The following is a 16414-nucleotide window of genomic DNA, read 5'->3' as shown; positions in this document are numbered from 1 at the left end:
TGAGCAAGATAGTGAGACCTTATCTCTACAAAAAAATGAAAAAATTAGCTGTATGTGGTAGCACTTGCCTGTGGTCCCAGCTCCTCTGGAGGCTGAAGAAAGAGGATTGCTTGATCCCAGGAAGGTGAGGCTACAGTGAGCCATAATTGTGCCATTGCACTCCAGCCCGGGTGGCTTGAGACCCTGTCTCAAAAAAATCAAAGTAAAATTAATAAAACAGTGGCTGTCCTGAGATAATTGTCATCCACAGATTACTGTGTGTGTTTTTTTTTAAACTATTCAAAAGGTGTTTGCTCTTTGAAATGTTCTCTTGAATACAGGTTTCTCATAACTAAAGATTGGGGCATTGAAATAGGAAAAAAACAAAACAAACTTCCAGGACTCTCATAGATAGCTGTATGTTTATGAGGACTGCTGGCTCAAGGTCAGACAAAGTTAACTTCACAGACTGAACTAATAGAAGACCGAAATAATCCTTTTATGACTTGTTGCTTGAAAAGTTGCTGAGCCTTTTTGTCATTTTTCAGAGTCAAGACAACATTTTTCTTTTCAGCTATTTACAGCTTCTCATGATTGAGTAAAGTATATTCCTGTGAGCAAAACTTGAAAGATATTTCATATTCTCTACTTGATTTCTCCAAAATTTGAAAAGTACTTATGAGGATTCCATACCAAGGAGATATAGTTATTTACCTAAGTACAGTAAGAATCTGATTTCTTTTGTAACAGAAGACAACTGGAGGCACAGATTATTTTACCAAAGATATGGTTATTTTACCAGTGGAATGGCCTACCTTCAAATACAAACAGACAGGCTTGAGGAATTAAAGTTGACCAACAGAGATGATAAAAGCCCCTTGAAGAAACTGGCCTCGTAACTATCTACACAGGCCTTGTACAGGGTTCCTGACCTGTGGTAAGTAAAAACTGTCACATTCTGACAGGCCTATGATTCCCTATTATCTTGGGAGCTGAAGAAGAGAGAAATTCAACCAATGTGTATGAGTATTTGCAGGCACAGATACATCCCTTCAAGGCTTTAAAAAAGTCCAATCTGAGGTTCCTTAGGGAACAAAGTTGCAGTAAACCCAGTTTAGAAAGAGCTAATATGGGAAATAATTATTCTTGCTGAACTTTACACAAATAATCAGGCTAACTATAATAATACCAAAACTTATTTTGCAAATAAATGTGCCTTACTATGGTATGTCTTCAATAAAAATGAAAACTAGGGAGCGAAACGTTATATTTCAGAAAAATACTATAGCACACTTGTTGTTACATTCTAGTCTTCTCCATTGTTTTTGAGTTTTTTATTATTTTCTGCACTTTGGAATGAATTCTGAAATCTCTTAGAGCTAAAGTACTCAAACTAATACAACCACATTTTTCTCCACTTTTCTGACCTGGACTCAACGAAATGGCTACAAATTTCTTCCGGAGGCCCTGCATGCTGAAGCTTATCCCTGGAGATACAGATGAAAAATACGTGAGATTGTCATCGCTATCCTCCTTTCCAACTTAAAAATGCTTTGAATCTAACATCTGGATACGTTGTGCCCAACATTAACCTTTGTTATTATTTTCTATTTCCCTACAAATGCCTGTTATTAATAATATTTTTTGCCTTAATCACATAAGGGAGCCTCCTTCATTTGCAGTGACACCTCCTGGAATGAAACACAGATAGGATATATTCGGAGAACTAGGAAACTAACTAAAAAGATATGAGATGGTATATTTAAATTTGCTCTTTCCTGTTTATCCCAATTTGTCTTTCTAACAACCTCTGACCCAAATCTCTCTTGACTGTTGACCCCATGTCTGATTGGTTCTTAGGGCTATTCACTCTAATCCCTCAGGGATTTAGACAAATTACACAAGGACTTCTGAAGCTAGGACTTCCACTCCTTATATTAGGACCCATTATCCTAGAGTTTGCTGTTCACTTAAGTGCTGTACTAAAACAGTGGATGACAGTACTAACATCTTTGTCATGCAAGCCTAGGAACCCCAACCAGGCATCTGCGAATACATACAGGCAGCTACAAAGCAGTTTCATTCCATTTACTCTGGGGCCAAACCCTACCTCAAGTATACCCCTTGTCAGCAGAAAGAAGTTAGAATGGTCTTTGGTCTCTTCTCAACTCTGTACCTCACACCTTAAGAATAAGATGCAATGAAATTCAGAAGGGGAAATTGAAATCTCGTTTGCAAAAACAGTAATTGAAAAAATTACAACAGGGAGAGACATACGACCTAAGTGACTTCATCTTGCATTCACGTCCAAGCGGCCCTTGTTTATTCCTGGGCAAAAACAAAACCAACTTTGGAAGAAATTTACTGTGTGGCTTAATTTTGAAACAAATATAATAACAGCTCCTCCCTGAAACAAAACCCCTCATTGTTTGGGGACCACAATCACCTTTGTAAAACTAACAAATTAACCACCGTATTAGAAAGCATGGCTCGGGAGTCACAATCAGAGGCCACAAGATTAATTAACTCCCCAATGGCTCCTATACATAACATTACTATTGTAAAATCTAAGGTTGGTGTTTGAGGTATTTCTCATAACTTGCATTCTGACAGATCAGCAGGTGCCACCCAAACCAGTAAACTGGCTCATCTGGATATGTGGCCCCCACCCAGGAGCTGAGTCAGCAAAGAAGATGGCTTTGACTTTCTAAGAGTTCATCCCTGACCCAACCAATCACCATGTCCCTTTCTCTAACCCCCTGCACACAAAACTATCTATAAAAACGCTAGTTTCTGAGTATTTGGAGCAGCAGTTTAGAGTAATATGAAAACTCTGCTCTCTCTTTTAGCTGGCTCTACATGTATAAAATTTTCTCTATAGTAATTCCCTTATCTTGGTAAAGTGGCTCTATCTGGGCAGCAGCCAACATGAACCCAGTGGGCATTAACAACCCGACTGCTGAGTTTTGTATCAAGAAAACTTGTTTTGATTTCACGGGTCGACAGAGGAGACTTTAGATTTTAGAACTTTCTGTTGGTGCTGGAACAATTTAAGCCTTGGAACTATAGGAATGAAATAAAATTTTTGTGACAGGGTGTGATTTTTAGAGAGTCAGAAGTGCAGTGCTAGGGTTGGAATATTGCTTCCTTTCCAAATTTATGCTGAAATTTCATCCCTAACATGGCAGTGTTGAATTATGAGGCCTTTAAAAGCTGATTGGATCATGAAGAGTCTGACCCCATAAGTGAATTAATCCCTTCATGAATCAATACATTAATATTTAATGATTAATAGTCTATTATGAGAGAAGAGTGGCTTGTAAGAAGGGAGACATGATCTTGCATGTCAGCAAGCGCTACTCCATTGCCATATGATACCCTGTAGACTTCAGAACTCTTCAGAGAGTCCCAACCAGCAACAGGATCTCGCCACATACAACCTGCCAACCTTGGACTTTTCAGTCTCCATAACTGTATGAAATAATGTGTGTTCTTTATCACCTACCCAGTTTCAGGTATTCTGTTATCAGTAACAGAAAATGGACTAAAACAAAGTCTTAGTATTACTATTCCCTGTTATTAAGTTCAATGGATTATTACCACCATTCCAGACAAGAATACAACTGCTCCAGATGTTTCAGGAATGAAGGTTTGCATCACCCTGCCAGATAAAGACCCAGGACCAGCAAAGGGGATTGCTGAAGACAAAGAGAATACATAATGGGTAGCAGTAGAAGGGAGTTATAAATACCAGACCGGGCCGGGCACAGTGGCTCATGCCTGTAATCCCAGCACTTTGGGAGGCTGAGTCAGGTGGATCACGAGGTCAGGAGATTAAGACCAACCTGGCAAACACAGTGAAACCCCATCTCTACTAAAAATACAAAAAATTAGCTGGGCGTGGTGGCGGGCACCTGTAGTCCCAGCTACTCAGTGAGGCAGAAGAATGGTATGAACCAGGGAGGCGGAGCTTGCAGTGAGCCGAGATCATGTCACTACACTCCAGCCCGGGAGACAGAGTGAGATTCTGTGTCAAAAAATAAAAAATTAAAAAAAAATGATAAAATAAATACATGCATACATACCAGACAGGACCAGGTGACCAGTTACAGAAACAAGGATTAAAATTGTCACTAGTATTTCCTATCTACTTTGTTAAGAATACATTTGCATGTTATATATCAATATATTAGGCAAATAACATTGTTTTTATTTCTCTCTTCTTCTTTTATCACAAAACACAAGAATGTGTACACTTGATACTAACAGTTAAGTGTTAGCAATTTAACATACTTGTATTGAAGTTATGGGGTATCAGGAGAAGAGTAAACATCACCCACAAACTTCCACTGCTCTTAAGACAAATAGTATAGTGTGTTTTGGTTGCACACAGGATGGTTGCATCGTGTTAGGTAGAACTATTGCCTTGTTATTGTCTGTATCTAAAGGTTAGTTATGGCTTCAGGTGATACATATAGGTGCCAACTAGAAAGGTGCTGGACTGGTCATGGTTAATTTAAGGTGCTGACTGGATTAAAGAATACCTAGACAATTGGTAAATCATACTTCTGGGTGTGTCTGCCAGGGTGTTTCCAGAGGAGGTTGGTATGAGTCAGGGAATTTAGTGGGAAAAATCCAGCCTCAATGAGGGAAGACAGCATACAATCTCCTTGGGGACCAAATAGAACCAAAACTTAAAAAAATTTTAAAAGTTTTCCTGTCTCTCTCCAGGAGAAAGTATACTCCTTTTCCTGTCCTTGGAAAATAGAACTCCATGATCTATGACCTTGAAACTCCAGAACTTATACCAGTAAATGCCCTGGATTCTCAGGCCATTGGTCCCAAACTGAGAATTACACCAAGAGCTTCCCTGGTTCTGAAGATTTCAGCTTTGGACTGAGCCATCACGCTACAGCATCCAAGGTCCTTAAACTCGCAGATGGCTGTTTTGGGAATTCTCTGTCTCTACAATGTTACACGAGTAAATCCCCAAGCAAAATGCCATTCATCTAACTATTGTCTATCTATCAACTCTCCATCTACGTATCTACCTACCTACCTACCTACTTACCTATCTACCTCCCTGTAGTTCTGTCTCGCTGGAAAAAAAAAAACTGACATACACCCATAAAGACTTCAGACAAATGGGGCAATAGCATGTCTTTCTCTAGTTACTCCTCCACCACCCCTGCTGCTTATGAGTGTGTGGCCTGGAGAGCTCTTCTCTTTTCACTGGCACTTCAAGGAATGCTGGCCTCTTCTTACTGGGATAGGTTAGTAATACATTACTAACGCCATTATACACATTGTGTTGAGTTGCCTCCTCTGTAGTTCACTTGACGAACACACATGGATCTCACTTTTCTCCCACTCAGCACTCTCCTAAAGAGTGGTTACCTTGGTAGAAATAAACTAGACACAGGTCAGACGGGAGCCACAGGGTGTCTTACAGTATAAACAAGTACTCTCTGAGAAGGATACCCGGATGTAAGCTGGACAGTTCGGTTTTAGGCCATCCATCAGGATAAGTAAGCATCCCATGAAAGGCAGAGCCAGTACCAAACGCTGAGTCGTACTGGGCAAGGGTATAGGTTATAGCCACCATCCAGAGAGGCCTTAACAGCAAACAGAAGCAAAATAAAACACATGTTGTGCGATAATTTTACAAACTATAGTTCCAGGAATCCTTCAGAGGGAAAATAAAAATGGCAAAGCATTATTTGAAACTTTGCGCTGGAGTCGTAGCTCTCCAAAGATAAAGAAAAATCTCAGGCCTGGTGCAGTGGCTCACGCCTGTAATCCCAGCACTTTGGGAGGCCGAGGCGGGTGGACCATGAGGTCAGGAGATCGAGACCATCCTGGCGAACACGGTGAAACTCCGTTTCTACAAAAACCAAAAAAAATTACCCGGGCGTGTTGGCAGGCACCTGTAGTCCCAGCTACTCGGGAGGCTGAGGCAGGAGAATGGTGTGAACCTGGGAGGTAGAGCTTCCGGTGAGCTTAGATCGCGCCACTGCACTCCAGCCTGGGTGACAGAGTGAGACTCCAACTCAAAAAACAAACAAACAAAAACAACAAAAAAAACTCTATCTAGAGGATTTGAGGCCTAATAATAGAAATATAAACAATGATCTCTGTAACTTATTTATGTATTTATTTATTTTATTTATTTAATGGGGTTTCACTATGTTGCCCAGGCTGGAGAGCATGGTTATTCACCGGCACAATCATAGCACACTACACAGCCTCCGACTCCTGGTATCACATGATCATCCTACCAAACCTCCCTAGTAGCTGGGACTGAGTATGGGGGTGTGCCACCACTCTTGCACAGATACAATTTTTAAATCAAGAAAGTTGCATTTCTTTTTCTTCTTTCCCATAGTCATTCTAATCATCTGAAGAATGATCATACAAATCATTTTATGATTAGTAACTAAAGATGTAGATGCATTATAGTTTCCATACAATCTTTTATGCTGTCCACTTGTTACTTGGATCAACTTTAGTTTTGGATACTTGAGAAGAAGAATGGGCTTTAGTGTTCCCTGAAGAATAGAGTGAGTAAAATAGAAACTCATCTCATTTATATTTTATAATGTTATTGCATTTGTACTATGAGTTGTAGGTTCCCTGAAGGCTTAATTAACAGGAAGACCTGATCTCAAATATATGAGCCATGTCTAAACTTCTATTTATTTAGAAGTAATTTTAGATCTATAGAGAGTTGTTAAAATCCTACAAAAAGTGGATATACCCTTCAATTTCCTGCAACATTAATATCATACACATAACCATAGACTATCTGTGAGAATTCACAGACTGACAAAGGCGCAAAACTATTAACTAAAGTACTGACTGTCTTCATATTTTACCAGGTTTTCCACTAATGCCATTTTTCCTTTTTTTGGATCTAATCAAGGATAACATACTATGTTTACCATCAAGTATATTATTGTTTATTGCAGCATAGCCAATTACCACATAGCTTAGTGGCTCAAAAGCACACATAAATTACTCACAGTTTCTCTGAATCAGGAATCTAGATGTAGATGATTGCCAAGGCTGAGGTCTCACCTGAAGGATCAGCTGGGGAGGAATCATCTTCGAAGTTCATGTGACTGACCAGGTTGAGAAGATTACATTGATGAATTATTCCAAACCTTTAAAATATCAACAGCAATTTTTTTACTAACTGTTCTCCAAAAAAATTAAATAACAGAGAAGAGATCAGTGTGCAGTGTGTCCTATAAGGCAGCTTCTTCTGAGGTTATAACCAGACAAAGACAATGCAAAAAACGAAAACTATAAACTAATATGCTTTATGGATACCTAGGCAATAATGCTCAAGGAAATAGTTTCAACGCAAATCAGGATCGTAAAACAGAATTAAACACTAATTTATTTATTTATTTATTTACTCAGGATCATAAGTTTAGTAAAACATATAAAAAGAATTAGTGTAATAACTATATTAATATAATGACAAAATTTTCATTATCACATCTAAAAATATGGAAGAAGCACTTTCCAATTCAAAAACCCACTCACAGAAAAACACTAAACACATTTTGCATAAAGGGAATGTGCTTACCTAAAACAGGCACCTATGAAAAATTCACATGACAACACATGGTACCAAGTAGGTCTCAGTAATATTCCCAAACTTATAAACACAAAAGGTTACCTATTCCCACTAATTTAACTAAACATTATGCTTGAGGACATAATTAATAAAAGTAGGTTAGAAAAATAAATATAAGACTTCCAAATTGAAAGGGAAGAAGTCAAACAATCTATTGGCCACTGACATAACCTAATATATAGAAAATCCTAAAAAATCCACTAAAATAACGTTGAAACAAAAACAAAATTCAGTATGCATGATCAATGTAATAAATTGCATTCTTATACAATACAAACTAATCAAAAAATGAAACTCAAAATAATTTCATTTAACACGGCATCAAAAAGGAAAAAAACATAATAACTGCAAGATATACATACTGAAAATTACAAATAATATTGAAGTGTTAAAGAAATCCTAAATAAATGAATAGAAGAATTAGTGTAATGTGCCATATAAACTAGATTTTCATTGATCAGAAAGCTATTAAGTATTAACCAAGATGCTTATACTTTCTAAACGCATCTTTAGATTCAATACAAGCCCTACTAAAATTCTAACTATTTTTTTTTCATTTTTAGCAGTTCTTGGACCACTGATTCTAAAACACACAGAAAAATGCAAGTGATCCAGAACAGCCTCAAGAATGTTAAATATTTTCTACAGAAACTCAAATGATGTTTATAGAAAGTCTGCCCATAGGGAATGGGGCATAATTTCCTACTTTCTATGTATGCGCTGGGTATAGTGATGTTTTTTTCCAAAAGGTACAACATGAAAAGAGGAATAATATTAATTTTACAGTGAAGAAAACTGAGCTAAACTGCCTCATCCATGTGATCAAATAACATTAACCATGATAAAGCAGCTGGGCACAGTGGCTCACACCTGTAATCCCAGCACTTTGGGAGCCTGAGGTGAGAGGATCGCTTGGGGCCAGGGCTTAGAGACCAGCCTGGGCAATGTCTTGAGATTCTCCCTCTATCAAAGTAAAAGTAAAATGAAATCACCCAGATGTGGTGGCACATGCCTGCAGTCCCATCTACTCAAGAGGCTGAGGTGGAGGATCATTCAAGCCCAAGAGTTCGAGGCTGCAGTGAGCTTTGTTCACGCCACTGCCCTCCAACATGAGTAACAGAATGAGACCCATCTCAAAAAAAAGAAAAAAAAAAGTGATAGAGCATGTTGATACTATGTACTCTTGTCACAGTATCATGAGAATAAAACCTTCCCTCTGGGGTTTTCCTCTGCTAAATCCACACCGGCCATCCAGTCATTAGGAAAACACCAGAGACATCCCAAAGGAGGGATTTCAATGACATCAGAAATAGGAAAAATCTGAGAAACTGGCACAAGATACCTAAATGTGATGTGGTGTCCTGGGCGGAATCCTGGAACAGAATACGGACGTGACGCGAAAACAGAACATCTGATCAATCGTGAATGTTGGTGAATGATAATGTATAATATTGGTTCACCAACTGCAACAAGTGTTTCAAATGAATGTAAGAATTTATAAAAGGGAAATTATGTGTTGAATATATATAAACTCTCTGTATATACTTCCAACTATTCTGTAAATTCAAAAGTATTGTAAAAAAGATTTTAAAAAAACAAATAAATAGCCCGGGCGCTGTGGCTCATCCCTACACTTTGGGAGGCCGAGGCGGGTAGATCACAAGGTCAAGATCCTCCTGGCCAACATGGGGAACCCTGTCTCTACTAAAAATACAAACATTGGCCTGGCGTGGTGGCGGCGCCTGTAGACCCAGCTCCTCGGGAGGCTGAGGCAGGAGAATCGCTTGAACCCGGGAGGCGGAGCTTGCAGTGAGCCGAGATTGTGCCACTGCACTCCAGCTTGGCAACAGTGGAAGATTCCATCTCAAACAAAACCCAAAAAACCAAAAAAACAAAACAAGCAAACAAAACAAATAAATAAAACATACATATTTTTAAAATTATACTATTGAGCTTACTAAGCAGTACACTGTCGATCTTGTAGTGTCCCAGGTGCTCACTTCCCTATTCCTACCCTTTTTGTTACCCTGGTGAACATTACCATTATTTTTAATTTTCCTTTTTCCATTTGCAAACTTTTCTTTCTTAGTTTTGGTCTCTAAATCTGTATTTGTAAATAATGTCCTGTTCGCTGTTTCTTGTCTTCACAAATAGACAATTACATGTCTCTATCTATATGGCTCAGTAAAATCATGAGAAACATTCAGAGAAATCCAGATTCTGATACATTTTACAAATTTTGTGACCTGTTTTCTCACAAAGGCCAAGGTCAGCAAAGTAAGTGAGGACTGAGAACCTGTCCCACACTAAGTAAGACCTGATGTTGGCAGGTGAGCGCTCAGATGGTGCGCAATGATCCTCACAGCTTGGTGTACATAACCCAATATTCTAATCCTTTCCTTTTGACTTTGGGGAGAAACTGAGACTTGCTTTGATACATCAGAAGACTACAACGTGATAGGACGTCACTTGAATAATCATGTTAACTAAGATTATGATACCTGTCTTGCCGCAAGCTCTCTCCCATGGTGGCTTTGATGACACATTCTGCCATGGGAGAGAAGCCAACATAGGAAATAACTGAATGCAGCCTCTGGCCACAGACAGCAAAAAACTGAGGCTCCCGTTCCAGTGTCCTGCCCTAGAGGTTGCAATTTATATTTACAACTAATCTAAGCTCCTTTCATATAAAATTATACTGCTTCAGAAGTAGTGTAACCATCTTACAATAGTTCTGTTTCTTCCTTTTTCCTGTATTTTTCCTTTTGTCCCTCTTTTCCTGTCTTTCATTTTACTTATAGGTGTGTATATATCTTATACTTACAAAATATAATTAAATAAATTGCTTTTTTTTTTTTTTTGAAACAGAGTCTTGCTCTGTAACCCAGACTGGGGTGCAGTGGTGCGTTCTCAGCTCACTGCAACTTCTGCCTACCGTATTCAAGCAATTTTCCTGCCTCAGCCTCCTGAGTAGCTGGGATTACAGATGTGTGTCACAACGTCCAGCTACATTTTGTATTTTTTTTTAGTAGAGATGGGGTTTCACCATGTTGGCAAGGCTGGTCTCGAACTCCCGACCTCTGGAGATCCACCCACCTGGGCCTCCCAAACTGCTGTGATTACAAGCCTGAACCACTGTGCCGAGCCTTGCTACTATTTTTTTGAAAGGCACCTGTCTGCAATTGAATATAATTATTTTAAATAAGCTGTTATATGTAAGATGAATTAAGAATATGAAAATTAAAAGCTTTTCTTATCTTGAGTAACCAATAAAAAAGTATAAAAAAAGTCTGAGATGCTAAGAAAGAATATTGAATTATATGAAATGCCGAATAAAAACCACAAAAAAAGGAAAATGAATGGAAGACAAAATTGGAAACACGGGCAGAGCAAAAATGAGAAGATAGTAACAAACATGGTGAATATTCATCCAAATGTATCAATAATCACTTTCAAAAAGTGTCAAAACCTAATTCAGAACAATCACAATCAGAATATCAAGATATATATGAGTTAATTTATGAATTAATTTCAATATTGCTTTCATTTGTACATGAATAAAACGTAAATTTAAAACTCTAGACAAACTCTTTCAGTAAGTGTATATAAGTCTACTATGTGTATAAGAGTTTAGATAGAGATATTATTATTTGAGATCCTACTTAAGTTTTTGATTCATTGACATGCTGTAGATGTCCCCAACAAGACTACTACAGACATTACATATTCACCAATCTGACCTTCCCTTTAGTGATACAAAGGCCAGCTCGCTTGTCCATCTTTCTCTGTGAGTCTGGTGCACGTTGTTCCTTACTCAGCTTCACACTGACAATTACATCCATATAGGCGGTGGTACAGTAATGATGGAGTAACTGCAGGAAGAATGAAACAAAATGTTGTGGTAAAACTTATGGGGATTGGACATGGCTTACCACATCTAAAAATGGATGATTTATCTGGAAGGATGGATTGCAAGACAGTGCACATCAAACAATGAAGGACAGTGACATCTGAGAGAGGCAAAACAATGATGGTTTACTGTTGCTTCAGGTTACTACTTGGGGAGAGTTTCCAGGCTGTGGTATGACACGGACTCTGGAAGAAAGTCGGAGTTGAGAATATGGAACTGACTGGAGAAAGAGGTGGCTGAATTTCATGAGGTGGGAGCACTCAAGCCAACACCCATGCAGGCTGGACTGTGGTGCCATCATTACTCCACTCAGACATGGTTCACAGGAGTACTGGAGCAGTACAGAAACAAAAAGCAAAGATACAAAGAAAAGCAATTTAAATGAATTCTTTAATAAAGAATAATTCACCTTTATGCTTTCATCTCATTTATGACACAAAAACACAAAGTTTTCCATGACTCAGTGATCCTGCATCAAGCCCAAGGATGAAGGATATTTTTAGAAATAAAGTAAATGGTGTGTCAGGTAGATTTAGTGACCCTGTGTGGACACCAACCTGCCTTTCCTACGTTATCCTGCTAGTTGTGGCTGGTTAAATCACTACATTATGAAATAATTAAAGTACAATTTTCTACTTATAAGAGAACATTTCTCCCCAAAAGGGGAAGCCAATAAACGTTTCTTCCTCCACTGATTTTCCTTAAAAAAAATCTCCAGTTTCCTTTGCACTTTAAAACTATTTTTTTCTCTGTTCGTCACTCCATGAATGCCACAGGCTATGTAGTTTGCATGAAGTATGAGTAGCTCTTTAGACACAGTGAAATTAAGTGAAATTGTAACCCAGTATAGCATTCTCCTAAAAATTACCTGTGTATTTTTTCTCTTTCTCACTGTTCACCTCTTGCTTAGCTCCTTAGAAAGGCAAATTTAAACTTTTCCTTCCTTCGTTTCCACCAGTGAAACAACCTGCAAGGACTGCCAGCTTATCTAAGTATGTTTCCTTAGAAATTCTAAGGACCAAATGTTGAACCAAAGCAGGCACCATCCAGCATTCTCCCTCACAGGGAGACTGTCTCAAGACAAGAGTTAATCCACATTCCGACTCTGTCTTCAATGACACTGGTCAGAGTAACCAATTAACTGTTAGCTGAGATAAGTTTTACAGCAAGTCACATAGACCCCGCACCTCCATGTTCCTTGCACGCCCTGCATAAGAAAGTTTCTCTTCTTAAAACCCTGCTTTCTTCCCAGAAAACTGAAGCGGCTCCTTTAGGTACGAACCTGGTTCTTCTCCATTGCTAAACTGTGAAATAAAGTCACTTTCTTTTTACCGCCCTCATGCTTGTTATTTGATAGTGTCAGTGACAAGTGGCCAAACCTGTGTTTGGTAACAAATTTGGTGGCCCATATGGGGAGCATTATGTGCTCTGGGCAACCCAAGCCTGTGAGCCTGGTTTTGCTACCAAGGCGGAGGGTTACCTGTGAGTACCTGCAGCTGAAGGCTAGCGGACCCCAGGGCAGGAACGTTTGGGAACTTCCAAGTGGCTGCTGAAAATCTTTCATTTCCTAGACCCTTCTTTTCACTTCCTCGCACAACTTCGGCAGCCATCGACACTTTGCTGGTACAAAGAATGTGATCTCTGAAGAAGCTGGCAACCCTTGCAACCAAGGGAGCTGGTCCGATTGCACCCAGCTTTCCCGTGTCTTCTGGGGTGTCGCTGGGGCTCTGCTGTTTCGTCTTGTCCACTAACGGGACTATCACTTGAGTGTTTGACGGATTTGAATTTGTGGCACTCCTGGGCATTGCTCCACTTGGTTTCAGATACCTGTGGAGCTGTTTTGAACAGAGGAAAGAAATTCAGGATTCTACCCAGCCCTTAACTGGGGTTTGTTTGGAAGCTCACCATTTGTTTGTAAGTGTGAGTGTATGACCTTTGAGTGTGGGCCCTGGTCTCTTCCTATCCTTTTCACTTTCAACTTCATCTTCCTGATTATCTTGGAAGCCACCTACAGCCTTACTCATCTCAGTCAAAGGTACCCCTAGCTCTCTCCAGCTGTCAACAGTTTCCTTTGCCCATGACTTGCAGAGGTGAGAGGGATTCGTCTCACACTGTGCATGTCCAGGGTACTGGGGCTCTCCCTGATGGGATGTCAGCAAGAGTGGTGGGGGTACCAACCCTATACCATGCAGCAGCTAGAAGGTTCACAAACCTCCTTTTCTATCTTTTTTTCTTTCCCTCCTTTTAAAGGAGCCAGGTTTTAAACCTGGCTCCTTTGCAGAAGCCTGGCAGGAACTTCATATTCTCATTCTCTTCTGGATTTCAGCTGGCTACTTATTAAGACCTACTTTTGTGAACATTTTAAACAGAGAGGCAAACTATAGCAAGAAAACTTGAGAGCTCAAATGGTTAACTGCAGCTATTAAGTGAAGTAGAGTCATCAAAACCTCTTTTTTCCTCTGTTTTCTTTTCTGCCTGCCTCAGATTGGCTGTTACTAAGCTGTTGGTGCTGTGATAAGACACATTATTTACTGACTAACTGGAAAGCAAACACAGGAAACTTGTTTAAAACTGATGGAAAGGCCGGGCGCGGTGGCTCAAGCCTGTAATCCCAGCACTTTGGGAGGCCGAGATGGGCGGATCACGAGGTCAGGAGATCGAGACCATCCTGGCTAACACGGTGAAACCCCGTCTCTACTAAAAAAATACAAAAAACTAGCCGGGCGAGGTGGCGGGCGCCTGTAGTCCCAGCTACTAGGGAGGCTGAGGCAGGAGAATGGCGTGAACCCGGAAGGCGGAGCTTGCAGTGAGTTGAGATCCGGCCACTGCACTCCAGCCTGGGCAACAGAGCAAGACTCCGTCTCAAAAAAAAAAAAAAAAAAAAAAAAAAAAAAAAAAACTGAAGGAAAAAAAAAGGTAAAAGATGCCTTTTTAAAAACAAAACTGCCATAAAGATTGCTTTACTCAAATTTTGGTTCACAGCTTTCATAGATCATATTTTGGAGAAAACACAATTTAGCCATGGAAACAGGTTCCAGTTTTGTCAGCCAATAACGTGTATTTAGCTATTTTTTATAAAATACTGAGTGTGGACTGTTACTTTATGGTTAGAATCCCAGGGTAAAAGCTATGAGACCTTTGCTTGTGTGTGTATACCTGTTTAGACATGTTTGTGTGTATGTACATATGTAGACATGTTTGTATGTACATATGTAGATGTTTGTGTGTATATACATATGTAGACATGTTTGTATGTACGTATGTAGACATGTTTGTGTGTATGTACATATATAGACATGTTTGTACACATGTAGACATGTTTATGTATGTACATATGTAGACATGTTTGTATATGCATGTGTAGTCATGTTTGTGTATGTACATATGTAGACATGCTTGTATGTACATATGTAGACGTGTGTGAATATACATATGTAGACATGTTTGTGTATGTACATACGTAGATGTTTGTGTGCATGTACGTATGTAGGCATATTTGTGTGTATGTACATATGCAGACATGTTTGTGCATGCAAACATGTAGACATGTTTGTGCATGCAAACATGTAGACATGTTTGTGTATGTACATATGTAGACATGTTTGTGTGTAGGTACATATGTAGATGTTTGTGTGCATGTACATATGTAGATAGCTGCATGTACATATGTAGACATGTTTGTACATATGTAGATATGTTTGTGTATATTGTACATAAGTTGATATGCTGGTTTGTATGTACATATGTAGACATGCGTGTGTGCACATATGTAGACATGTTTGTGTGTATGTACCTATGTAGATATGTTTGTGTGTTATGTCTAGCCTGCTACCAAATTGACTTACAAGTAAATAAGTGCTCATAAGTCAGGAAGCTTTTCAACTTCACATAAATTTAATAATCCTTGACAAATAAAACTGGTTTTAAGATTATTGGTGACATAATATTAGAAATATCTTCAAAATGATCAGCATATTTTTATCTGAGTTTACTGAACAAATGGTTTTGTATTTATCTCTGTCTATATATTAAGGTGTCAGGATACGACATAAAGCCTATAGGACCATAAACCCAGACAAAAACAGAATAATTTTTGTTTGTGTGATTTTATAGATCTGTTAGACTAATTTAATATCAGTAGTTCAATGAAAACAGTTAAATCTTCTGTGCTATTAACAAAATGCGCATATATTGAACTTTAAGGTTCCTACTTAGGTAAAACACCTTATGTCCACAGACTTTAAAAATGGGTAATAGGGACATAACTAAATAATTACTACTTTTGGGTAATATCCCAGTTTTCAAAAGTACTCTAGGTAAACTGTTAAAACGGAAAAACTGAGTACACATCAATGAGATCAATGGTTCTAAGTGAAATTTTTTGTATAATTTAAAATCTTAAAATCATTTTGGATGCTTACTGGATGTCTGGGTCAATTCCAATTAAGAAAGGGTTATTATATAGAGAAGACTGTTCTAAAAATTGTGAAATGTTTCTCATCTATACAATACTAATATCTGATAGTTCAGGATTTCTTTTTTCCTACGTTTCTATAAAATGTGCCAAACAAGAGGTGTCCTTATTGAGAAAAAGAATTATTTTGTCTAATTCAAAAGTTTAAAAGTTGATTCAAATTACGAGTTTCAAAAGGTTACTTATGAAACAAACTAGAAAGAAAGCAGTAAATGGTGAAGAGAGATGTGAAGAAAGATATAGACAAGAACATGTATTTTTGGTAAGGAAGAAATCAAGAAAAAAGAGTAATTTTATATGAGAAAGAATCTTGCATGGTACATTATTCTCCTAAAGTAAAATGACTGGTTATTTAAGAAACAGGTTCTTATTACAAGGTTAATCTAGAAAAAGAAAATCAAACATA

At 38.5% G+C, this 16414-nt stretch overlaps 1 protein-coding gene across 1 annotated transcript in view; it reads right to left on the bottom strand.

Annotated features, from left to right (window-relative positions):
- Positions 1-16414, bottom strand: part of LOC105499091 (nuclear pore associated protein 1) — a 564120-nt gene that overhangs the window by 409437 nt on the left and 138269 nt on the right. Inside the window, exons 22-23 of the mRNA XM_071099379.1 lie at positions 7057-11496; positions 69-183 (exon numbers count right to left, since the gene is read on the bottom strand). The gene's annotated coding sequence lies outside the window, so the exon portion shown is untranslated. The remainder of the gene's footprint in view (positions 1-68; positions 184-7056; positions 11497-16414) is intronic.

The sequence above is a fragment of the Macaca nemestrina genome, chromosome 7 (assembly GCF_043159975.1).
Source record: "Macaca nemestrina isolate mMacNem1 chromosome 7, mMacNem.hap1, whole genome shotgun sequence".
Taxonomy (NCBI): domain Eukaryota; kingdom Metazoa; phylum Chordata; class Mammalia; order Primates; family Cercopithecidae; genus Macaca; species Macaca nemestrina.
The sequence above is the reverse complement of the archived record's forward strand: the minus strand, read 5'-3'. Positions and strand labels throughout refer to the sequence as shown.